Source organism: Mus musculus, chromosome 12 (genome assembly GCF_000001635.26).
Source record: "Mus musculus strain C57BL/6J chromosome 12, GRCm38.p6 C57BL/6J".
In the NCBI taxonomy this organism is placed as follows: domain Eukaryota; kingdom Metazoa; phylum Chordata; class Mammalia; order Rodentia; family Muridae; genus Mus; species Mus musculus.
This window is the reverse complement of record NC_000078.6, coordinates 12,081,118-12,106,444: the sequence shown is the minus strand read 5'-3', so window position 1 is coordinate 12,106,444 and position 25,327 is coordinate 12,081,118. Positions and strand designations below refer to the sequence as shown.

At 38.6% G+C, this 25,327-nt stretch overlaps 1 pseudogene; it reads left to right on the top strand.

Annotated features, from left to right (window-relative positions):
- On the top strand, positions 8,308–8,705 carry Gm18240 (predicted gene, 18240; annotated as a pseudogene).

Here is a 25,327-nt window from a genome sequence, read left to right as displayed (position 1 = left end):
TTTATAGACTTTACAATTCATCCTTATATCAGAGACCCAGCCTCTGGTCCTTCTGTGGCATGTGGTAGTGATACAGCAGTGTGGAAGAGGAAAGATGCTCAGGGAAGCTGGATTACGATATATAGCTGCTACAAGGAGAATGCCCAGAGAGGGTCTCCTTTGTGCTTACATCTTTAATACTCATATAAACTGATTTTCTTTTAAAGTCATGAAAATAGATAAGCCCTGTATCTTCTCTAACAGCAGTACGATTGTTAACCTACATAGGGAGGAATAAATTTTTATCAGGATATCACTGACCTGACACCATTTGACATGTGTTTGCAGTAACATAATATCCCAGTATCTCCTAAGTATGTCAGTTCCTACTGAATCTCTCTCATCTGCTTCTTTTTCCTGTCACATTCTTTCCCAATATTGTTGGCGAATCTAATTCACATGAATGAAATTCCAAGAGCTTGAAATTTAACTGAGAGTCAGATCCTGAATCAAGGTTGTCAGTTTTGGATGAAAACACTTGCAAAGCACACTAGACCAGTAGCTCGGGTTTACATCCTCAGTGCACTGTGCAGGGGCGAACGAAAGGGGATGGATTCTCCAGGGTCACTCAGCACACATTTCTTAACTTTATTTATTTTCTTGTTTATCAACATTAACTCACTTTTCTTAGATATATAGCCATATGCCCATGCCTTTTCTTTTTTACTTCAATTATTTTGATTACGAATTTAAATATTATTGAACATTATTTTAAGTGTATGGTAACTACACTAAGGGGATAGCTCCCTTCACCAAGGGATGGGAAGGCCCTTCTTTTTGTATTAAAGAAACTGTGGTATATATATCCCTTTGACAGACCTCTGTTTATCTCTGTCCTCTGGCATTTTTATTTATCTGTGTATGACTCAAAAAAGCTCATACCCTTATGTAAAAAAGTGCCATATAGTAATGGAGAACCAAAAACGATACTATCTCCTGTTGGGTCTGGAGAGAGGAGTAATTTTTACTGGAATTTATTTCTCTTTGTATTGTGATGTTTAATCCAGTTATAGAGATGGGAGACAAGAGATTGTGGGTTTTTTTTTGGTGGGAGGGAATTTCATTTTCTTCAAGGTTTTATGAGGAATAAGCATTTTGTTAATGAGACGGAAAAGTGAGCAGAAGGGCCTGGCAGAGGCTGAGTCATTCTGCAAGGCCAGAGAATTTATTGCAGTACCCAAGACTCTGGTGAAGGTCAACAAGCTGAGGAAAGCTCCTTGGCTTTTGAAGGCCTCCCTGCCTTTAGAGACACTTTCAAGTTACCTTCTACAATTTGGGGAGCTTATTAGCATGAAACTAATTTAAAGTTTGGGATAATTGGTACTTCCACTCTTAAGACATCAGGATTTTTATACGAAGATGCACGTGTCTACTGGGAAGAATGTGGGCAGGACAAGAGAGGGTGGGTGGGAGACTGGAAGCAGGAAGGATTTGTTATTATCCTACAGGCTGAGTATTTCATAAGCTCATTTGAGTGTTTTGAAGGGTAATTTTTAGAAAATTAGTATTTTTAGAAAAATAGTTTTAAACTTTTTTTGACAAGGGACAGCAAAAACAAAATACAAAGAAACTCTATGAGGTCTGGAGAAGCAACTAATTTGCTGAACAACATAGAGCTAACATATACCGGGTTTTGAGATGGCGCTGGCAGAGAAGGGCATGCTGGGAAATGTAGAGAGGGACACCAGAACCTGCTGCTACCTGTACCCGTGTCCTGCTCTTAGTCACATGATGAGATAATGCCCCATCACACACTGTCAACATGGAAGACAATGGGATAACAGATATTACAGCCCAAGCTTACCTACAAACTTAGCTATGAGTCTGTTTTGGTTCTGTTTGAATTTTTTCTCTTTCCGTTCACTTTCAATAGAATTATATAGATACAATTTCTCATTTTCTTACAGATGTACTTTTTTGGGGTATGTAAATAAAAAATAGTTGATGTGAGAATGTGGGAACTGTGGACGGTTTGTCTCTGAGGCATTAGGTGTGTTACTCTAAATCTAGGGTACATTTTTAGAAGTATTCTCAGGTCCTTTCTTTTTTCCTCTATCTTTAGTCATGAGATGCCAACCATTTCAACTGCCTTTCTAGAAGTCATCTTCTTCCTTCTGCCAGGATATCCTCCATATGATATTCCATTTATCATGCTGCATAAAGCCAACCATGTGTGCAAGCTGTACAGATGAAAGATTTCTTAATTTGGGATCTATTTGTATCTATGTATCTATGTATCTATGTATCTACGTATCTACGTATGTATGTATGTATGTATGTATGTATGTATGTATGTATGTATCTATCTATCTATCTATCATCTATCTATCCATGTTGTCTGTTTTCTCCAAGTGTGTGCCCATGTGCAACTTGTGCAAATTTGCACAGAAGCTGGCGATTGTCATCAGTGTTTTCTTCTATAGCTGTCCACTTTTTTTGGGGGGGGGGCACTGGATCGCTCAACAAACCTCTCATCAATTGTCTAGACTGCCTGGTCAATTTTTTGCCAGTTATCCTCCTAGCTACACTTCTCCCTCATTGACAGTTTCTTTGTGGTATCTGTTATCCTTCCCACATAAGTATTCTTGTTCTTGAATCATCATCATGCTAACCCCAGCACCCAGTCCTTTATCCCTTCTCAGTCAATTTCTCCCACTTCCTTTTAGGCTTTCTGCTTTCTCCTATAGTCTACTTTATGGGTCCCCACTGCCACTCCAGTTCATCAAATATTATTTCTCTTCAGGGTTCTTCCCATCATACCTTCCTAATTATATTATCCAGATATCCACACATAAGTCAAGAGATGTAGTTGTAAATATTTGTGGATAAAGTTCTGATTAACTTATACATTTCAGAGAATACCCACCCTTGTCCTGTCTGTCTGAACTTGTCAGTCACTTTTGAAACCAGTGTATTATTAGACCTGTGGGATTGAGTTTACTCTGGTCTGAGTGTCTCAAGTCTAGTCCCCAGAGTAATGGGATTGGATGATGTCAAAATTTTAAGAAAGGAGAGTTCCTTAGGTCAACTGGGGCATACCTTGGAGAATAAAAGAACCATTAGCATCTTTGGCTTCCTATTTGGGGATGTGTTCTCATATATACTCCCTGTTCTCTAATCATAAGGGTCTTACTGGACCCCAAATGAGGTTGATGTCCTTCAGAATGGTGAGCTAGAAAACACTTTTCTTGATAAAGTTAGCTTGTCTTAGGTTTTTCATTATAGTAGTAGAAAATGGATTATATCATTTTCTGATTCTCTTCATGTTTTCTGATTCTCTTTTCTAAGAGGCTGCCAGTTTACCATCTAAGTGTTGATTGAAATAGCTCCCATTAAGCTCAATGTCTAAACTATGCCCATTACAAAATTCCATTTGAACTGAGTCTCTGTCCACAATTTAGTCTGTTTTTGACCTATTTTTATTAACCATATAAAATACTTTAGGGGATTACTGTACCTGGTTCAAGTCAGATGTATAACTCTCCTGTTAAACCATTAATAGATCCTCAAGTCCAGTTTACAAATCTAATATAGAGCTGGGTGTGGTGAGTCATGCCAGTAATCTTGACACTCAGCAGTCTGAGACAGGAGAATTACTAGGAGTTCAAGTCCAACCTTGGCTGCATAGTGAAACCTTTTCAAAATAAAAATGTAGCAAAGTCCTTCACCACCCTTTCATCTTAATACATTTTCATCTGCCTTTCCTTTTAGGCTCACTCAAACTCAATTGCTCATTATAGTCTGTAAAGCAATATTTATCCTGTTTCTGCTTTTATTGCTTATATTTTTCTCTCTCACAACCTTTCCTTGAGCTTCTTTGTGGTATAGGAATCACCATCTTGTCAACTGCCATTTATTTATTTATTTATTTATTTATTTATTTATTCCAGACACGTTTGTCATTTTAATACCTTTCCCAATTAATTCCCATCAGTCCATGGAGCTCTCTATACATGACTGAATGTTTCTTTTGGATGGAGTACTCAGTTTGCATAGCACATACCATCCCTCGGTTGACACTTGTATTAACTACAGACTGACTTGATAACGGGCGGATACAGATTTCTGAGTCCAAGGCCAGCCTGGTCTTCAGAGTGAGTTCTAGGGCTCTGTAGAGCCAGGGCTATACAGAGAAATTCTACCTTGAAAAACCAAAGAATAAAAAAAAAAATTAAAAAAGAATGCTTGTCAACTGCCTTTTAATATTTAAAACTCAATTCAAAGTAGTTTTCAGTAAACTTGCTTGACTCTGTTAATTTGCAAGTAAGATGGTTTCCTACTTTCTGCTCTTGAAACCTTTGTTCAGTTTGTGAAACTGCTTGGGAGAAAATAGATGTGGCCTTATTGAAGGAGTTATGTCACTGGGAGTGGGATTTTAGGTTTCACAAGAATTTTGTCATTCCCAGTTAGCTATCTCTGCTTTCTAGTTGTGAGCAAGTTATGAGCTCTCACACGTTCATGTCACCATGCCTTTGCTCCATCTTCATGGACTCCAATCCTCTGAAACTATAAGCCCAAATTAAATACTTTCTTTTGTAAGTTGCTTTGATCATTTGTCTTTTCACAGCAATAGAAAAACAACTCAAATACTCATCTCAAACAGTGGTGAGGGGATACTTACAGGAGTATGTGAAACTTTCCTGTGGCTATACCACCAAAAAAAAAATTGGACCTAACTTTTAATTTTCAGCAAAAGATAAGAGAGAAATATTCAAGAAAACAACCTATCAATATATACTCAGACATGGCATAAATTGTTTTGTGATATAAAGATAGGAAGATTACATATTTTTAATGGTGCTATGACTTTTTTCTTTTGGACAGATGACTGGAGGATAATTTTATTTGTGGTATCAATGGGAGTATCTTAAAGTTGGATTCCATATAAGTTTTATAGCAGGGAACAAAATGGATAGCTTAAAATACTCAAACATCTAATAGAACTATCATAACAAATTTCAAAAGAAAGAGTAAACAAGCTTAAAAAGTAAATGTTTGGTTTAGTATGATGGTTCTGCATGTAATGTACTTTCTACCAAACCTAATGACTTGAGCTCAATTCCCTCATGTAGTAGAAAGAAAGAACTGATTCTAGCAAGTTCTCCTCCAATTTTCATACCTGTACTGAACTATACTGTGGTGGTGGTGGTAGTATGTGTGTGTGTGTGTGTGTGTGTGTGTGTGTGTGTGTAGTAACTATAAAAAAAACCCACCACTATGTTTCCTTAAACTAATTAATTATTCCTTGCCCAATTCTCTCATGGCAAGTAGGGAGCATCTTGTTTGATCCTGGATGATTGGCAGTGTCAGATTTTTTTTTTTAGTTCCTTCAGGGTTTATGTAATTTTAGGTGGAAAAAAACCTGTCTCATCCCATTAATGAATGCCAATATATACATTAAGGCTTTTGTGACTACTATCAATATTAGACATGCCACTAAAGCCTACTCTTAAGCTATTGTTTATCCAACAGAAATTTAGCCTTTCTCTCCAAACCTACACAAAGTCAAGTTAACTAATGGAACTTCCATATTGTTAGACATCTAGAGTGAGTAATCCAACCCAGTATTATTGGTATTAGAATTGTGTCCTCAAATACTGGCCCAACAACATTTCTGAGTCTTCCTTTCTCATCTTTACCTGGCCCACATATCTGAGCGAAGCAGTTTGTCCACTGAATATGGCTGTGCAAAGAAATTTAACTTTCTTTTGACTGACTCCTGGTTGATGATCACGATGAAAGTGTTGAAAAGATTTAAATTTACATATCTATATACATCTGTAGAAATCTGTGTAGACATATAAATATTCATGTACTCACACTGCTCCCACATATATATTTGAAAGTTCTTGAATACTATTGGTCATGTTGAAACTTTCTTTAGTTGGTGTGGTTGATTGTGCAGTAACCAGAAGATATAGCAATCAGGAAAAGAAAAACCAGATAAGATAGTTAGGCTATTTATCAGAAACAAGATTTATTAAAGCCTGGTTTGTTTTTTTAGTTGATTTATAAATTTTTATTTATTTCTATTTCATTGGTATCTTGCCTCCAGATACATCTGTCTGTGAGTGTCAGATCGCCTAGAACTAGTTATTAGACAGTTGTGAGCTGCCATGTGGGCACTGGAAATTGAACCCAGGTCCTCTGGAAGAAAATCCAGTGTTCCTAACCACTGAGACATCTTTCTAGCCCCAAGCCTTGTTTCATTTACTCCTGACTCTTCTGAACAAAAGATCTGATTATGAACAAGGAATGGATGTGCAAATATCTTACAGATACAGCTACTAGAATGAGGCATGACAATTTTGTGGAAATGGTGAGACACCAACAGCCTTCATTGGTTGTGAGGGAATCCCTCACACTTTTAGAGATGAAGAAGGGAGACACATTAATAAAGTTTCGGTCTTCAGAGTTATTACTAGAGTTCCTTTTAAGTGTTTATGTCTCAAATTGCTGTAAGAGCCTTAACTTTCACTAGCTGCTAGACTTAGCATTCCTGCCAGATGTGGTCTAAGGAGTCTACTGAAAAAGTCAGCTGAAATAGTAATAGAGGCTCAGTGCTCTGGCATATTCCACTCCAGTCCCACCAGCATTTCTCTTTGCCTTTTCTGCCTCATTGTTAGTTAATCCATGGATAGTTATTCAAGACAACCTGGGCCCACAGCTGTCCTCAAGATCATCTCAGCAAGAAATGATTCTTTCTATTAAACTTAGAACCTAACTCCAGCCAGCTCCAAAGCTCAGCAGGAGGTCGCATCAAGCTACACTCTAGATATAGAAGACCTCTAACATTTTTCTATGGTGATACCAGGCACACCCTTGAAATGGTGAGGTGGTACTTCTGGACTGGAAGTCAGGAAATGCTAAAACACAAAATAATAGATTCTTAGAGATCAAGACTAACATAAATTATCAATAATCCATTCAAACCTTATGTAATTTTAGAGATCTCTAATTACTTGAATAGAACTTGTCAGTAAATAACCAATTCATACTTGCATATGCTGCAAAATGGGTATATTTTCTTGCAGTGGAAATGACTCACTAGAACACTTGATATGAAATTTGTCCTTGTCTTTAGATATCTTCATTGATACCCAGATCAAAAAGAAATACCAATATGGAAAGCAAGACTTTAAAAATAGACTACAATAGTCTAAATTCTAGACTCAGGAAAGAGGATGAAGAAATTAGGTTAATTGACTTTGTCTTGATGATTGAAGTATTCATAGTAGTCTTTGTTGAATGTTGTATGAGGTAAGTTGGTTATAGCACCTATCAGCTAGATTATTTGGGGTGACTAGTGATGAATGAAGTCAGGCACAAATCAAGGTACTTAAAATGGACAGAGGAAGACCTTGTTGAACCATAATTCTCTATGGGCCCTCTGCTTTTTGGCTTATCTTTTTTTTTTCCATTTTTTATTAGGTATTTAGCTCATTTACATTTCCAATGCTATACCAAAAGTCCCCCATACCCACCCACCCCCACTCCCCTACCCGCCCACTCCCCCTTTTTGGCCCTGGCGTTCCCCTGTTCTGGGGCATATAAAGTTTGTGTGTCCAATGGGCCTCTCTTTCCAGTGATGGCCGACTAGGCCATCTTTTGATACATATGCAGCTAGAGTCAAGAGCTCCGGGGTACTGGTTAGTTCATAATGTTGATCCACCTATAGGGTTGCAGATCCCTTTAGCTCCTTGGGTACTTTCTCTAGCTCCTCCATTGGGAGCCCTGTAATCCATCCATTAGCTGACTGTGGGCATCAACTTCTGTGTTTGCTAGGCCCCGGCATAGTCTCACAAGAGACAGCTACATCTGGGTCCTTTCGATAAAATCTTGCTAGTGTATGCAATGGTGTCAGCGTTTGGATGCTGATTATGGGGTGGATCCCTGGATAAGGCAGTCTCTACATGGTCCATCCTTTCATCTCAGCTCCAAACTTTGTCTCTGTAACTCCTTCCAAGGGTGTTTTGTTCCCACTTCTAAGGAGGGGCATAGTGTCCACACTTCAGTCTTCATTTTTCTTGAGTTTCATGTGTTTAGGAAATTGTATCTTATATCTTGGGTATCCTAGGTTTTGGGCTAATATCCACTTATCAGTGAGTACATATTGTGTGAGTTCCTTTGTGAATGTGTTACCTCACTCAGGATGATGCCCTCCAGGTCCATCCATTTGGCTAGGAATTTCATAAATTCATTCTTTTTAATAGCTGAGTAGTACTCCATTGTGTAGATGTACCACATTTTCTGTATCCATTCCTCTGTTGAGGGGCATCTGGGTTCTTTCCAGCTTCTGGCTATTATAAATAAGGCTGCTATGAACATAGTGGAGCATGTGTCCTTCTTACCAGTTGGGGCATCTTCTGGATATATGCCCAGGAGAGGTATTGCTGGATCCTCCGGTAGTACTATGTCCAATTTTCTGAGGAACCGCCAGACGGATTTCCAGAGTGGTTGTACAAGCCTGCAATCCCACCAACAATGGAGGAGTGTTCCTCTTTCTCCACATCCTCGCCAGCATCTGCTGTCACCTGAATTTTTGATCTTAGCCATTCTGACTGGTGTGAGGTGGAATCTCAGGGTTGTTTTGATTTGCATTTCCCTGATGATTAAGGATGTTGAACATTTTTTCAGGTGCTTCTCTGCCATTCGGTATTCCTCAGGTGAGAATTCTTTGTTTAGTTCTGAGCCCCATTTTTTAATGGGGTAGTTTGATTTTCTGAAGTCCACCTTCTTGAGTTCTTTATATATGTTGGATATTAGTCCCCTATCTGATTTAGGATAGGTAAAGATCCTTTCCCAATCTGTTGGTGGTCTCTTTGTCTTATTGACGGTGTCTTTTGCCTTGCAGAAACTTTGGAGTTTCATTAGGTCCCATTTGTCAATTCTCGATCTTACAGCACAAGCCATTGCTGTTCTGTTCAGGAATTTTTCCCCTGTGCCCATATCTTCAAGGCTTTTCCCCACTTTCTCCTCTATAAGTTTCAGTGTCTCTGGTTTTATGTGAAGTTCTTTGATCCATTTAGATTTGACCTTAGTACAAGGAGATAAGTATGGATCGATTCGCATTCTTCTACATGATAACAACCAGTTGTGCCAGCACCATTTGTTGAAAATGCTGTCTTTCTTCCACTGGATGGTTTTAGCTCCCTTGTCGAAGATCGAGTGACCATAGGTGTGTGGGTTCATTTCTGGGTCTTCAATTCTATTCCATTGGTCTACTTGTCTGTCTCTATACCAGTACCATGCAGTTTTTACCACAATTGCTCTGTAGTAAAGCTTTAGGTCAGGCATGGTGATTCCACCAGAGGTTCTTTTATCCTTGAGAAGAGTTTTTGCTATCCTAGGTTTTTTGTTATTCCAGATGAATTTGCAAATTGCTCCTTCTAATTCGTTGAAGAATTGAGTTGGAATTTTGATGGGGATTGCATTGAATCTGTAGATTGCTTTTGGCAAGATAGCCATTTTTACAATATTGATCCTGCCAATCCATGAGCATGGGAGATCTTTCCATCTTCTGAGATCTTCTTTAATTTCTTTCTTCAGGGACTTGAAGTTTTTATCATACAGATCTTTCACTTCCTTAGTTAGAGTCACGCCGAGATATTTTATATTATTTGTGACTATTGAGAAGGGTGTTGTTTCCCTAATTTCTTTCTCAGCCTGTTTATTCTTTGTGTAGAGAAAGGCCATTGACTTGTTTGAGTTAATTTTATATCCAGCTACTTTACCGAAGCTGTTTATCAGGTTTAGGAGTTCTCTGGTGGAATTTTTAGGGTCACTTATATATACTATCATATCATCTGCAAAAAGTGATATTTTGACTTCCTCCTTTCCAATTTGTATCCCCTTGATCTCCTTTTGTTGTCGAATTGCTCTGGCTAATACTTCAAGTACTATGTTGAAAAGGTAGGGAGAAAGTGGGCAGCCTTGTCTAGTCCCTGATTTTAGTGGGATTGCTTCCAGCTTCTCTCCATTTACTTTGATGTTGGCTACTGGTTTGCTGTAGATTGCTTTTATCATGTTTAGGTATGGGCCTTGAATTCCTGATCTTTCCAGAACTTTTATCATGAATGGGTGTTGGATCTTGTCAAATGCTTTTTCTGCATCCAACGAGATGATCATGTGGTTTTTGTCTTTGAGTTTGTTTATATAGTGGATTACATTGATGGATTTTCGTATATTAAACCATCCCTGCATTCCTGGAATAAAACCTTCTTGGTCAGGATGGATGATTGCTTTAATGTGTTCTTGGATTCGGTTAGCGAGAATTTTATTGAGGATTTTTGCATCGATATTCATAAGAGAAATTGGTCTGAAGTTCTCTATCTTTGTTGGATCTTTCTGTGGTTTAGGTATCAGAGTAATAGTGGCTTCATAAAATGAGTTGGGTAGAGTACTTTCTACTTCTATCTTGTGAAAAAGTTTGTGCAGAACTGGAATTAGATCTTCTTTGAAGGTCTGATAGAACTCTGCACTAAACCCGTCTGGTCCTGGGCTTTTTTTGGCTGGGAGACTATTTATAACTGCTTCTATTTCTTTAGGGGATATGGGACTGTTTAGAAGGTCAACTTGATCCTGATTCAACTTTGGTACCTGGTATCTGTCCAGAAATTTGTCCATTTCGTCCAGGTTTTCCAGTTTTGTTGAGTATAGCCTTTTGTAGAAGGATCTGATGGTGTTTTGGATTTCTTCAGGATCTGTTGTTATGTCTCCCTTTTCAGTTCTGATTTTGTTAATTAGGATTTTGTCTCTGTGCCCTCTAGTGAGTCTAGCTAAGGGTTTATCTATCTTGTTGATTTTCTCAAAGAACCAACTCCTCGTTTGGTTAATTCTTTGAATAGTTCTTCTTGTTTCCACTTGGTTGATTTCACCCCTGAGTTTGATTATTTCCTGCCGTCTACTCCTCTTGGGTGAATTTGCTTCCTTTTTTTCTAGAGCTTTTAGATGTGTTGTCAAGCTGCTAGTATGTGCTCTCTCCCGTTTCTTCATGGAGGCACTCAGAGCTATGAGTTTCCCTCTTAGAAATGCTTTCATTGTGTCCCAAAGGTTTGGGTACGTTGTGGCTTCATTTTCATTAAACTCTAAAAAGTCTTTAATTTCTTTCTTTATTCCTTCCTTGACCAAGGTATCATTGAGAAGAGTGTTGTTCAGTTTCCACGTGAGTGTTGGCTTTCTGTTATTTTTTTTGTTATTGAAGATCAGCCTTAGTGCATGGTGATCTGATAGGATACATGGGACAATTTCAATATTTTTGCATCTGTTGAGGCCTGTTTTGTGACCTATTATGTGGTCAATTTTGGAGAAGGTACCATGAGGTGCTGAGAAGAAGGTATATCCTTTTGTTTTAGGATAAAATGTTCTGTAGATATCTGTCAGATCCATTTGTTTCATCACTTCTGTTAGTTTCAGTGTGTCCCTGTTTAGTTTCTGTTTCCATGATCTGTCCATTGGTGAAAGTGGTGTGTTGAAGTCTCCCACTATTATTGTGTGAGATGCAATGTGTGCTTTGAGCTTTACTAAAGTTTCTTTAATGAATGTGGCTGCCTTTGTATTTGGCGCATAGATATTCAGAATTGAGAGTTCCTCTTGGAGGATTTTACCTTTGATGAGAACAAAGTGCCCCTCCTTGTCTTTTTTGATGACTTTGGGTTGGAAGTCAATCTTATCAGATATTAGGATGGCTCCTCCAGCTTGTTTCTTCATACCATTTGCTTGGAAAATTGTTTTCCAGCCTTTTATTCTGAGGTAGTGTCTATCTTTTTCTCTGAGATGTGTCTCCTGTAAACAGCAAAATGTTGGGTCTTGTTTGTGTAGCCAGTTTGTTAGTCTATGTCTTTTTATTGGGGAGTTGAGACCATTGATGTTAAGAGATATTAAGGAAAAGTAATTGTTGCTTCCTGTTATTTTTGTTGTTAAAGTTGGCATTCTGTTCTTGTGGCTGTCTTCTTTTAGGTTTGTTGAGGGATTACCTTCTTGTTTTTTCTAGGGCATTGTTCCCGTTCTTGTATTGGTTTTTTTCTGTTATTAACCTTTGAAGGGCTGGATTCGTGGAGAGATAATGTGAGAATTTGGTTTTGTCGTGGAATACTTTGGTTTCTCCATCTATGGTAATTGAGAGTTTGGCTGGGTATAGTAGCCTGGGCTGGAATTTGTGTTCTCTTAGTGTCTGTATAACATCTGTCCAGGCTCTTCTGGCTTTCATAGTCTCTGGTGAAAAATCTGGTGTAATTCTGATAGGCTTGCCTTTGTATGTTACTTGACCTTTTTCCCTTACCGCTTTTAGTATTCTATCTTTATTTAGTGCATTTGTTGTTCTGATTATTATGTGTCGGGAGGAATTTCTTTTCTGGTCCAGTCTATTTGGAGTTCTGTAGGCTTCTTGTATGTTCATAGGTATCTCTTTCTTTATATTTGGGAAGTTTTCTTCAATAATTTTGTTGAAGATGTTTGCTGGTCCTTTGAGTTGAAAATCTTCATTCTCATCCACTCCTATTATCCGTAGGTTTGGTCTTCTCATTGTGTCCTGGATTTCCTGGATATTTTGAGTTAGGATCTTTTTGCATTTTCCATTTTCTTTGATTGTTGTGCCGATGTTCTCTATGGAATCTTCTGCACCTGAGATTCTCTCTTCCATCTCTTGTATTCTGTTGCTGATGCTCAAATCTATGGTTCCAGATTTCTTTCCTAGTGTTTCTATCTCCAGTGTTGCCTCACTTTGAGTTTTCTTTATTGTTTCTACTTCCCTTTTTAAGTCTAGTATGGTTTTGTTCATTTCCATCACCTGTTTGTATGTTTTTTCCTCTTTTTCTGTAAGGACTTCTACCTGTTTGATTGTGTTTTCCTGTTTTTCTTTAAGGACTTGTAACTCTTTAGCAGTGTTCTCCTGTATTTCTTTAAGTGAGTTATTAAAGTCCTTCTTGATGTCCTCTACCATCATCATGCGATATGCTTTTAAATCTAGGTCTAGGTTTTCGGGTGTGTTGGGGTGCCCTGGACTGGGCGAAGTGGGAGTGCTGGGTTCTGATGATGGTGAGTGGTCTTGGTTCCTGTTAGTAGGATTCCTACGTTTACCTTTCGCCATCTGGTAATCTCTGGAGTTAGTAGTTATAGTTGACTCTGTTTAGAGATTGTTCTTCTGGTGATTCTGTTACCGTCTCTCAGCAGACCTGGGAGACAGATTCTCTCCTCTGAGTTTCAGTGCTCAGAGCACTCTCTGCTGGCAAGCTCTCTTACAGGGAAGGTGCGCAGATATCTTGTTTTTGGACCTCCTCCTGGTCGAAGAAGAAGGCCCAAAACAGGGCCTCTCTCAGAAACCGTGTCGCTTTGGCAGTTCCCAGAAGCTGTCAGCTTCTGTGGTGCAGACTCTCACCTGTGCAGACTAAAATCCTAAGTTCCAGGGAGTCCTGGAAACAAGATGGTGACCGCTGCTCCTGAGGCTGAGGCCGCCTCCCAAGCCAGGCGGACACCTGTCCTCTGGTCCGGATGGTGGCCGGTTGTCTGCGGCCCGCCCAGGCTGCTGCCTCAGCGGCTCTGTGCTTCTGCCCGTCCCAGAAGCTGTCCGGTTCTCTGGCGCACCCTCTAACCTGTTCAGACTAATTTCCTAAGTTCTGCTGAGTCCCGGAACCAAGATGGCGACCGCTGCTGCTGAGGCTGAGGCTGCCTCCCAAGCCAGGCGGACACCTGTCCTCTGGTCCGGATGGTGGCCGGTTGTCTGCGGCCCGCCCAGGCTGCTGCCTCAGCGGCTCTGTGCTTCCGCCCGTCCCAGAAGCTGTCCGGTTCTCTGGCGCACCCTCTAACCTGTTCAGACTAATTTCCTAGGTCCCGCGGAGTCCCGGAACCCAGATGGCGACCACTGCTGCTGAGGCTGAGGCCGCCTCCCAAGCCACTTGGCTTATCTTTTAAATGATGATACTGGTAATGTTTGTTTTAAACCACATTTTTCATTTTGTTTGTAAATCAAGTATATCTCATAGTGGATCAAATGTCAATTAAGTTTATGTAGAAATTATTTGAAGGGGTGGGCATTTCCTAGGCTCAAAATGTACATAATGCAACAGTACCAAACGTAAACAAACACCACTAGGAGATTTCAAAGAAATCTATGAAATCAAAAGAAAGTAATGGCATCCTGATTCTGGAACTTCCTGAGTTATATGCTGTATTTTGTATCTGACCCAGTGGTCTCATGGCTTCTATATCATTCCAAAACTGTAACAAGATAGCCTGGCAACTTTCAAGTGTGAAATCTTTAGCTCTTTCAAGTGTGAAATCTTTAGCTCTTTACACTTCTTTTCAAGATTAATAATCTTTTAATATCCACAGTTTTTGATGGAAAAAATAGTTTAGAAAACATGTTTGAAAACTTTGCCTTACTACTAAAACTGAAATATTTCAGACCCAAGATTTGAAAGGGGAAAGAAATAGTATGGGGCACATACTTCTTTGTGACAGTTTATGTTTTATCTTTAATTCAACACCTTGAGAGAAAAACTAACACACAATTAAGATGAATTCTCTTCGATCTGGTAGAACATTCCTCCTCTTCCTTCTCCTTCCCCTCCTCTTCTTTCTTATAAGAGAATTTTCCTCATCCATGCAAATCACTGATTATGTTGGTTTTGATGGTGGCTGGGGTTATGGAACTGCTTTGGCTATAGATTTAGGGATATGGTTTGGGCAAAGCTGCTATGTAGCCCTTGGGCCTCAGGGCTAACAAGAATAGAGCCTGCATCAGTTAAAATCCAGTCTTTGAAATTTCTCTTACATCTCTCTCAAGACTGCTTTTCTCTTGATTAATAGTTTCTTCCTTTAGGAAAATGTTTTGGAGTTAATTTTGTATTCCCTTTTGCCTTTCATTAAGTAAGTTTGTCAATATCACATGCAGGTATGACAGTAGACAAGAAGGAAAGTTTCAAGTCAAATAATTTACATCCAGGTAAGTAAGCAATGTGTTATAGTGAATAAACATAGTAAATGTTCCTAAATGAACGCAATGAAATTTTATGCAATGTTGATGATATTGTCAAAGAATCTTCCCAGTGTGGCAAATCAGGTCACAGAGGATGAGCAGTGTTTGGTCTATTATATGTGAAAAGAAATCTGAAGAATATGAACATGTTTCTGCAGACTTCCGATGATTCTGTCTCAGAATCACCATCATCCATACTTAATAACATTCTTGGCCTACAGTGCTGGTAACTGAGAACATAGATCTGGCATTCTTACTTATTTATTAATATGTCTTCAAATGAAACATCCTTCCAGTGGGGCAGGATCCTGTGGGGATCCAAGGAAACAAGACCATCCAGATACCTTCTAGAACAGTGGTTCTCAACCTATGATTTGTAATCCTTTTGGGGTTGCATATCAGATATTTAAATTCCATTCAGAACAGCAGGAAAATTACAGTTATGAAGTAGCAACAAAATAATTTTATCATTGGGGGGGGGTCACCACACATTAGGAATTGTGTTAAAGAGTTGCAACAGTAGGAAGGTTGAGAACCAGTGGCCTGAGGTGTTTCAGATACTAGATCTGTGAGTATTTATGTTAAAAGGCATGTTGCTTTGGGCATTACCTCTGCAAAATGTATTAATTACTATCCACCTATGTTTACTTATTACGATAAGATGGATCTGCTACATAGTCCCATTTTTTTTTTTTATTACCATTTTGCGGCTGTTGTTGATGTTGCCATTACTGAGGATGTCTGTTTATTGGAAGGACTCTGGAAAGTTTGAACTAATGTTGGCCTGTTTTGTAGCTAACAACAATCATAATGCCTTTAATCCCAGCACTCGGGAGGCAGAGGCAGGCGGATTTCTGAGTTCGAGACCAGCCTGGTCTACAAAGTGAGTTCCAGGACAGCCAGGGCTATACAGAGAAACCCTGTCTTGAACCACCCCCCCCCCCCCGCAATAAAAAAAGAGGCACACGTTTGTATGTGTTTTACATACAGTGCATTTACTTACATCAATACGTTGACTTTCTGACATTACTTCCTTCAGAGAAGTGACATAAAAATTCCGATCTCTTCTGTATGTTGATTTAAAAGTTTGATGGCTTCACTGGGTCATTTTTCAATGTTCTGAATCTGTATTTCTAGCAACACAGTATGTTCTTTCCAGTTTATGCACAGATTTTCTATATTATAGACAAATGTTCTTTCATTATATATTTAAATTTATTTTTACTTCATTTATTCTATTTTCTATGTTTAAAAATACCAGTCAATCCAGAGTTTGCAATCTTTTATCTTCATGACATAAATATTATTTTTCCTCTAATAATTGTGATATCTTTGTGGTTTTCTAACCAGTTCTGTATATTTATTCTCCTTAAGTTGAGCTTTTTCTATTTTGTTCTGTATCTGTTTGATTTATCTTCCTTTGATGTTTTCTTCCTCCCTGTTGATTTTTTTATATTATTTTTATTTTGTTCTTTTATGTATAAAATGGAACTGAACCATTTTCTTGAAAATTTAAATTCAGGAGCTAGAGAATAGATTAATAGATTAATTAATAGATTGGAGTTGTGACTTACTGAACCAACAGAAAATGTTGGAAGAGGAAATTCGAGAGATGGTTAAGAGCTCATAGCTTTCCAGGAAGACCTAAGTTCAGTTTCCAGAACCCATGTTGGGCAGTTCACAGTCACCCTGTAACTCTGGTTCCCGTAGATCCAACACTCTCTTCTGGCCTCTAAGAGTGCTTGCTCTCACGTGTACATACCCACACATACTCCTATACAATACATTCAAATAAAAAAATAAACATTTATCAAAAATATTGAATAAGGTATATAATTAGAGCATGCCTGTGGTGATATGGAAAGTGGAGACAGGAGACTTCCTGGAAGCTCATGGGCCAGCTATCCTGGTACACAAAGCATTGCCTAAGAGATCCCACCTCAAACAAGATGAAAGGAAAGGACCAAAACTCAAGGTGTTCTCTAATTCTCCACATACACACCCTCACATTTCACAAATATGGACCCTTTTAGAAACTGGTGAGTCATTTTGGAGATGGTGTAAGGAAGAGACCTCAGGCAATCACACTGTAAAGAGAAATGAAGCTTAATGGGGAGGAGCCTCGAATCACAAGCTAAAAGTTTAGATTTCATTCCATGGACAATGGAACAGAGAATCTCTGAGGGGAGCTGTATAGTGGAACATATGAGCTGTGCCCGTAAAACTTGTTCCGGAAGCCTCTGTGATTTGTGCAGGGATAGATCGGGCATCCCCTCTTCCTACCACACTGTGCTTTAGCCTTGGGTTTCAAACCTGGAGTAAGGCTTAGATTCTAATCTACTGCTTTAGTGACAGTTTGTGTTTAATGATTACAATTTGCTCATGCCCATCTGATACTCTCCTAATCTCTCGCCTGCAACTGAAATTGATGTTTGATCCTGTTTTGCAATGCATTCTACAAGCCAGTAGGGTTGCCTGCTGTTTCCCAGTCCATGTGGGCAGACTAAAAATTGGATTTTTCTACCGTAAATCTGGGCAGACAGCTGCTGACCCCCAGGGGATAGCACAGCCTGTCACTATTCCTGTTCTCTAGAATTTTTAGCACAATCAAGACAAGGTTTTCGGCTTTTTGTTCTGGGTGAGCTCAGCTAGGCCTGAAATCCAACAGTGTCCTTGGATGAATCTGATCAGCATGACCAAACTCACACAAGATGGAGAGATCAAAAGAGAATGCATAATTTTATCAATAATTCTAAGCAGAGTAAAATAGATAAGTTCTTTCAAGGTTGCTTCAATTAAACAGCTTCTCTTCTCTGCCTTTATCAGAAGGATGAGTCACCAGCAATCACTCACATCAGTTTGTCTACCAGGGAGGAAGAAATGACAGCTACAGTGAGAAACTGCAAAATCCATTTCCTCTTGATAAACCCACAGCGTTTTAACTAACTCAGCTTATGTAAGAACACATTCAAAAGGATGAGCTTTTTTGTTTCCAAAGAGAAGGGAGATGAACTACCTAGCATTCGTATGGCAGTCCACAGGAGCATATGTACACACACAGGTGTGTGTTCAATATGCACACATATACATATGCAATCTACACACATTCTATTTCAAAATAGTGCAAGTAAAAACTCATATGCATAATTTTGAATTCACCTATATACATAAAGATAGATTAATTAAAATTGTGTAACCACAGTAACTCTAAAGACATTAACAGTCAGATTGGTATAATATGATTTGTTAATATCACATGAAGAAGAATTTGAAGCAATTCCTTGCGTTAACTTTGGCTAATGGAGTCATATGGTAGAGAGTATATGGAATTACTATGATACTGTTTTATTATTACAATTCATTCTGCCAATATGAAACGAGGGACTCACAAAAATGGTGAAGAAAAAGAAGGTGCAGGTTGGTGACAGTATGAGACAAGGATTCGGCAAACTCAATCATATAGAAGGATTCTTCCAACACTTTATAAAATATTAAAGTTGCTAGCAGTAATGAAGAGTATACCAACAACAATGGCTTTACCTGTCATCTTGCAACTTCCATTCTGATGAGTAAATGTCAGAGTGATATACCTCAGAAAGTATGATTGACAGAATTTTCCCTGTTAAAAGTAGTTGCCAAGTTCTCTAGTGTAGTCTCTAGTCATAAACATATTTCAGACTTTGCATAGTGTGTAGAAAGTGGGGGTAGTGAATGTGAATGGCAACCATGATCTTGACCATATGGTACATCTGGTGTAATTCAGGGAGCTCTCATGCATGATCTCATGCCACTGTTCAGATTTAATTTCTATGCTAAAGGAGAATTCTTATTTAAACAGAATTCAGTATAAATGCTTAACATTTCAAGTTGGACACTCTCCTGAACTCTCTTTGGATGTTTAAGGCAATATGCAAATACAGTTTATTAATTTTATAATAGTTATCTGAATAATGGATATCCTTTACACATTTTAAAACAATTGACCCTCCCTTAGAACACCCAGGAGAATGATCTATAGGATTACACTGAGGACATTTGGATCTGCTGAAGTTGTGTTTAGGACATGGTGTGCTGATGCCCAAACCAGGTCTATTTGGAATTTCCCAGTTTCCTGTACTAAGCACAGATACAACAGTAGCACATACTTTCTGTCTTATCCCCATGATTCCCTGCTCTCCATGTGTTCTGGGTAATCCCAGGCTTTTGATCGGACAAAAGTGCACTGAACAGTAACCCATCTGGAAATCTATTGACATAGAAGAATTTATATTTGTGAAAAACTCTGTGTGAGAATCAGTCTAAGACATTTTCTAATCTTAAAATTTAAATGATACGACAAGGAAAAAGGTTTATTTGTGTGCTGTAGAATCCTCCTTAAAATTTTTATTATAATTCCCATTATTATAAAGGGGAGAGAGTAGGGGTTTGATCAAGTCTAACAATCACTCTATAGGAGAAAGCAAGGAGATTTATATAATACTACAATCTTCAGAGGACAAATGTTGAGTAACCTAGAGGAGAGATAAATCATCACACAAAGAAACGCACAAAACATCAAGTGGAAGATAGCCACAAGAGCAGAGGAACCTGCTTGATCAGGCATGTGTTGTAGGAGAAGAGGAAACCAAAAATGTCTTAGGTAATGTATCTTCTTGATATTCTGGAGACAAAAAAGGGAGTTTTAGGCAGGCTGCAGAAAGCTTCTAAAGACTAAAGGAGAAGGTGAGATTAATCATAGAAAGAGAGAGGCACATAGATTCTAGACTTTTCATAAGAAAGCAAGGAAGGCATGAGCTTATTTCAATACAAATTTGGAAGTGTATAGAAAACTAAAAACAGCACTGGTTGATTTGTAGCACTTGAGCATCAGTTAGGTTCTCCTGTGTTTATTTTCCTGTATTACAAGTAATGTTCATAGTAGCTCCATGAGAACATATGCCACCAATCTCACAATGCATGGTGTTAAGAGCATGGTGTATGACCTGTGTTACTAGCTCAAAGTCACACATCAAGGTTTTATTTGCAGATACTGATGACTGGCTCAGCTTGAATTCAAAACCAAACCAAACAAATGAATAATCAGAGATATTTAAGACTTTCTTAGTAAAAATCTTTGTGATGTATTATTGGCAATCTTAACATTTTATTGTAATAGGACCTACGAATAATTAAACACCAAATTAATTTTCATCTTAGCCTCTCTATGAGTATCCCTGGAAAATGGGTCCTTCTACCTGGTGCTGTTTTCAAGGCCATTTCTCTAAAAACTGCTGGTGCAACCTAAATTACTTTAATAAATTCTACTTCCAAATAGCTGATTGCTAATTTGTCTGTAGATTGTAGGTCTGACAGAATCTCATGAGCTAAAACTCTGTGATAATATAATTAATAGACACTTTGCAACTTTTGGTCCTTAATGATGTCTTGAAGGCAGGGAGATTTTTTTTTAAGTGAAGAACGAGAATGAAAATGAAAACAAATTGCCTTTCATTGGATGCAAAAAAAAAAAAAAATCCAAACCAAACAAAACAAAACACCCACCAGTGTCCTGAAGTGGAAATTTTTAGCAATACCTATAAGACGATTAAAAGATGTCCAGATAACAATAACCTTTAAACTCATCAGTCTCAGGCAACCCATCCTAGTGATTCAGCAACTTCCCAGTGTTCCAGTGATTCTCCCTTGCCAAAGTGAGAAAGCCCAACCTATAGCACTTCTTCATGGTTTGGACTCTGCACTTCTTCACAGCTCAAAAGCTTTGGAGATCTGCAGAACCTCCCTTCTGTACTTTATCTGGACACATTTTAAACTGAAGGAAAAATATTTATTAAAAATTTTAATATTGGGCTCACTACATGCTAATTAATCAAGGGGATAGATTTAGCGATAATAACTTTCTATTTCCAAATCAACAAATATTTAGTAGACACAGTGGCATGTGGTTTACAAGTAGTTTTAGTATCTGATAGTCACAATCAGCTGGATTATCTCAGGAAAATTCATCTTTTTATGGCATGCTTTTATAGATGAATTATATAAAGAAAATACACTCTCTTGTGATAAAAACTGCATGTTATTGGTACAGTGACAAGCAGGTAGATCAGTGGAATAGAACTGAAGACCCAGAAATGAACCCACACACATATGGTCACTTCATTGTTGACGAAGGAGCTAAAACTATCCAGTGGAAAAAAGACAGCATTTTCAACAAATGGTGCTGGCTCAACTTGTAGTAGACACTTAGCATGTAGAAGAATGCAAATCGATCCATTCTTAATCTACTTGAACAAAGTTCAAGACAAAACAATCTTGTATACAACTAAAATGGAAGAAAGCATCACCAGGTGCTCACAGAATGGTCAGTATTTTCCATCTACTATACATGAATGCAAGAATGAGTCCTTAGCCAGTGGTGTGCTCGCAGAATCATCAAAGTGGTTTGGGTCTCTTCCCCACTTTCTCATCTATTTGTTTCAGTGCATCTGGTTTTATGTGGAGGTCCTAGATCCACTTAGACTTAAGCTTTGCATTGAATCTGTAGATTACTTTCGACAAGATAGCCATTTTTACTATATTAATCCTGCAATCCATGAAGATGGGAGATCTTCCCATCTTCTGAGGTCTTCTTTAATTTCTTTCTTCAGAGACTTGAAGTTCTTATCATAGAGGTCTTTCACTTCCTTAGTTAGAGTCACACCAAGGTATTTTATATTATTTGTGATAGTTGTGAAGGGTGTTGTTTCCCTAATTTCTTTCTCAGTCTGTTTATCCTTTGTGTGGAGGAAGGCCACAGATTTGTTTGAGTTAATTTTATATCCAGCTACTCTGTTGAAGTTGTTTATCAGGTTTAGGAGTTTTCTGGTGGAATTTTGGGGGTCACTTGAGCACATGGGCATAGGGGAAATTTTTCTGAACAGAACACCAATAGCCTATGCTCTCAGATCAAGAATTGACAAATGGGACCTCATAAAATTGAAAAGCTTCTGTAAGACAAAGGACACTGTCAATAGGACAAAAATGGCAACCAACAGATTGGAAAAGATCTTTACCTATTCTATCTCCTATAGAGGGCTAGTATCTAATATATACAAAGAACTAAAGAAGATAGACTCCAGAGAAACAAAAACCCATATTAAAAATGGGGTACAGAGCTAAACAAAGAATTCTCAACTGAGGAATACCAAATGGCTGAGAAGAATCTAAAGAAATGTTAAACTTCCTTAATCATTAGGGAAATACAAATCAAGGCAACACTGAGATTCCACCTCACACCAGTCAGAATGGCTAGGATCAAAAATTCATGTGACAACAGATGCTGGCGAGGATGTGGAGAAAGAGGAACACTCCTCCATTGCTGGTGGGACTGCATGCTTGTACAACCACTCTGGAAATCAGTCTGGCGGTTCCTCAGAAAACTGGACATAGTACTACCGGTAGATCCAGCAATACCTCTCCTGGGCATATATCCAGAAGATGTTCCAACTGGTAATAAAGACACATGTTCCACTATGTTCATAGCAGCCTTATTTATAATAGCCAGAAGCTGGAAAAAACCCAGATGTCAATCAACAGAGGAATGGATACAGAAAACATGGTACACTTACACAATAGAGTAGTACCCCATATTTATACAGAGACTTCCTGGACACAACCAGACATGCAATGTCTTTTCAAAATCTGTCTTTGTGCATCTCTATCAAGTGCTTACTTTACTATTTCAAGACTGCTGAAGGCATTGTCACACATTTTATGAAAGTCCTGAAAGTATGCTTGTACAGATGACTACATTCACCTCTCTGTACCCTCCTTGCCTCTTTTGTTATAGATCAAGTTCCGTGAGTTCCATAAGAGCTTGGAATTGACTCCTGTAGCTGTTGAAATGGCTCCTCCAGCTAACCAGAAAGCACAATCATTTCAGAAGGTGATTGCAATGACGCACACTTCTCCACATTTTCAATGGGTCTCATGTCAACCCTCCCCAGCATCCTTTATTATATTCACTCCTCTTACTCTAGGGAAGAACGATTAAGACTAAGAAGCTCCACTACTTGTGTGGTGAAAACATTACACACCGTACTTCTAACAGTACCTATTCCATCCTTCTCTGAGATATCAATTTTATAGTGTCCAAAATCCAATTTCAGGAATCTGGGGCCTGCCTTTTTGTTCCATAGTTCATGAGAGATGATAGCATGCCCGAGTCTCATTCTCCAATAGAGGCTTGAGTTTTGTAGTGAAATTAATAACTTGCTTCCTGCCTTGAAGTCAGAGAATTGTGTTCCCACTTAGGTCATCCTGTCAGCCCTCAATGGTCTTTTTCCCCTAGGGCAGAAAATAAACACCCTCCTCCAGGGTCATTAGAGGGCTTGGTCTTGCATTAGGCTCCCGGGTGCTGGAGGAGAAGCATGGGAGATGAGGTCTGGAGGCATCTGGAAGGAAGGTGGTTGAACAGAGCCAAGTTGTCTTCGACAGCCAGAAATCTCAAAGTTTCCTCTCAGCAGGATATTCCTTCCTCCATGGAAACTCACCGGAAGTGCATTACCTATCTTGTTCACAGTCTGTTTCCAGAAGCCACTAAGTGAAGGTAACATTTTACCCTGCTGGTTTTATTTTTTACCTAGCCTGTCCTCCATCAGGGCTCACAAAATGCTGCCATACAATTACAGCAATCTGACAGGCACTTCACAATTTCCCAGAGCTCTTAAGTGGGCTTACTTCCTCTGCTCCTTTCATTTTCCAAAGAGTAATTGGAGTGAGTCAGTCTCCTATTGCCTCCAATTTCCAGAGTACCCTCCTTAAGGAGAACGAAGGCAGGCATGGCTTCAGCCTCCTTACAAATTTGTAGTTGGGGACCAACAGGCATGCATGCTTTGTGCCTTTTCAGCTTCTATTATGCTCTAGTCAATTCAGTGCTGGCTTATAATTTAAGATTTCACTCTCATAATCAAAGTCCCTCTTGTTTATCCCCGTTCATGCAAAACTAGCACCAACCAGTTGTCCTGTCAGGCCAGCAGCATTCCTTCCAAACCCCTCCCCTATCATTCTCTGCACTTTCAATTTATGCAATGTGTTTTCATTGTTGCCAAGAACCTTTCAGGCTCTTTTTTCTATAACTTTTCTTATATAGTCCTCCTTTATATTTTTTTCAGCCAGAAATAGTGGCTTATACCTGTAATGCTAACACTTGGGAGAATGAGTCAAGAAAATTGTTTTGAGTTCAATGCCAGCCTTTGTTATGTAGAGAGTTCCAGGATAGCCAGGGCTACAAAGCATGACCCTGTACCAGAAAACTAAAAGAAAAATTATATGTACATACAATTATACATATTTACAAATATACATATATATTTAGACATATATATATATACATATATTCATGCATATATGCAGACATGCACACATGCATACATACATATGTACACACATGCATACACACATATAATGAGTCCTGATATACAGAGTCACTGTCTTTCTGGCATATTGTTCTCCAGTGTACATTAATGCCTATTTATCCCTCCCAGGGACTCCTCTATCTTCTTAGAAAATGTTGTCATATACAAGCTGTGCTCTGTGCTTAGACTAGAAATGGTTATACAGGATGTTTTCTGGTAACAAGAATTTAGAGACTTTAGCCAGCAGAACCACTTGATGATAGAAAAACCCCTAACTGTGTTCTAAAAAATCAAGCCCATTGGATGTACATATGTTACACACAGTGACACACACACAAACACACACACACGCATATATGCTATATGTGTATACATATATCTGTGTATATATACACATATGTATGTGTATGTATATGTACATATGTGTGTGTGTGTGTGTGTGTGTGTGTGTGTGTGTGTGTGTATTTTTTTCTGCTGATTCAAATTTAGCATTCAAGGATGAATCTCACTTTCCCATAAAGATTTTTATCCTACCCTAGCAACTTCAAGAATAGATAACTCACTCAACTCTCTATCTAAAGGTATTTCTGTATGACTTACCTACGTATAGTTGTTACTAACACTATCCACTATATGAAACCCTGAGATTCATATACATATAAAGAAGCTCAAAAAATTATCAGTGTTGCAGAAGAACAGATGGCTCACCACTGTGCCTTGCAGGATGTGTGCAGAGTGTAAGTACACTGTTAACAGAGTGCAGTTGGCACTGCAATTCCTAGTGAAGGGTACCTATCCAAGGTTAAGGAAAGCTTTGCAGGGCAAAACACATAAGGATCTAGATAGAGTTACTTAGTACAGGAAATTGTCTCCTGTACTGAGTTCAAGGCTACTCCCGAACTTCTGTTCTATTATACTTAGT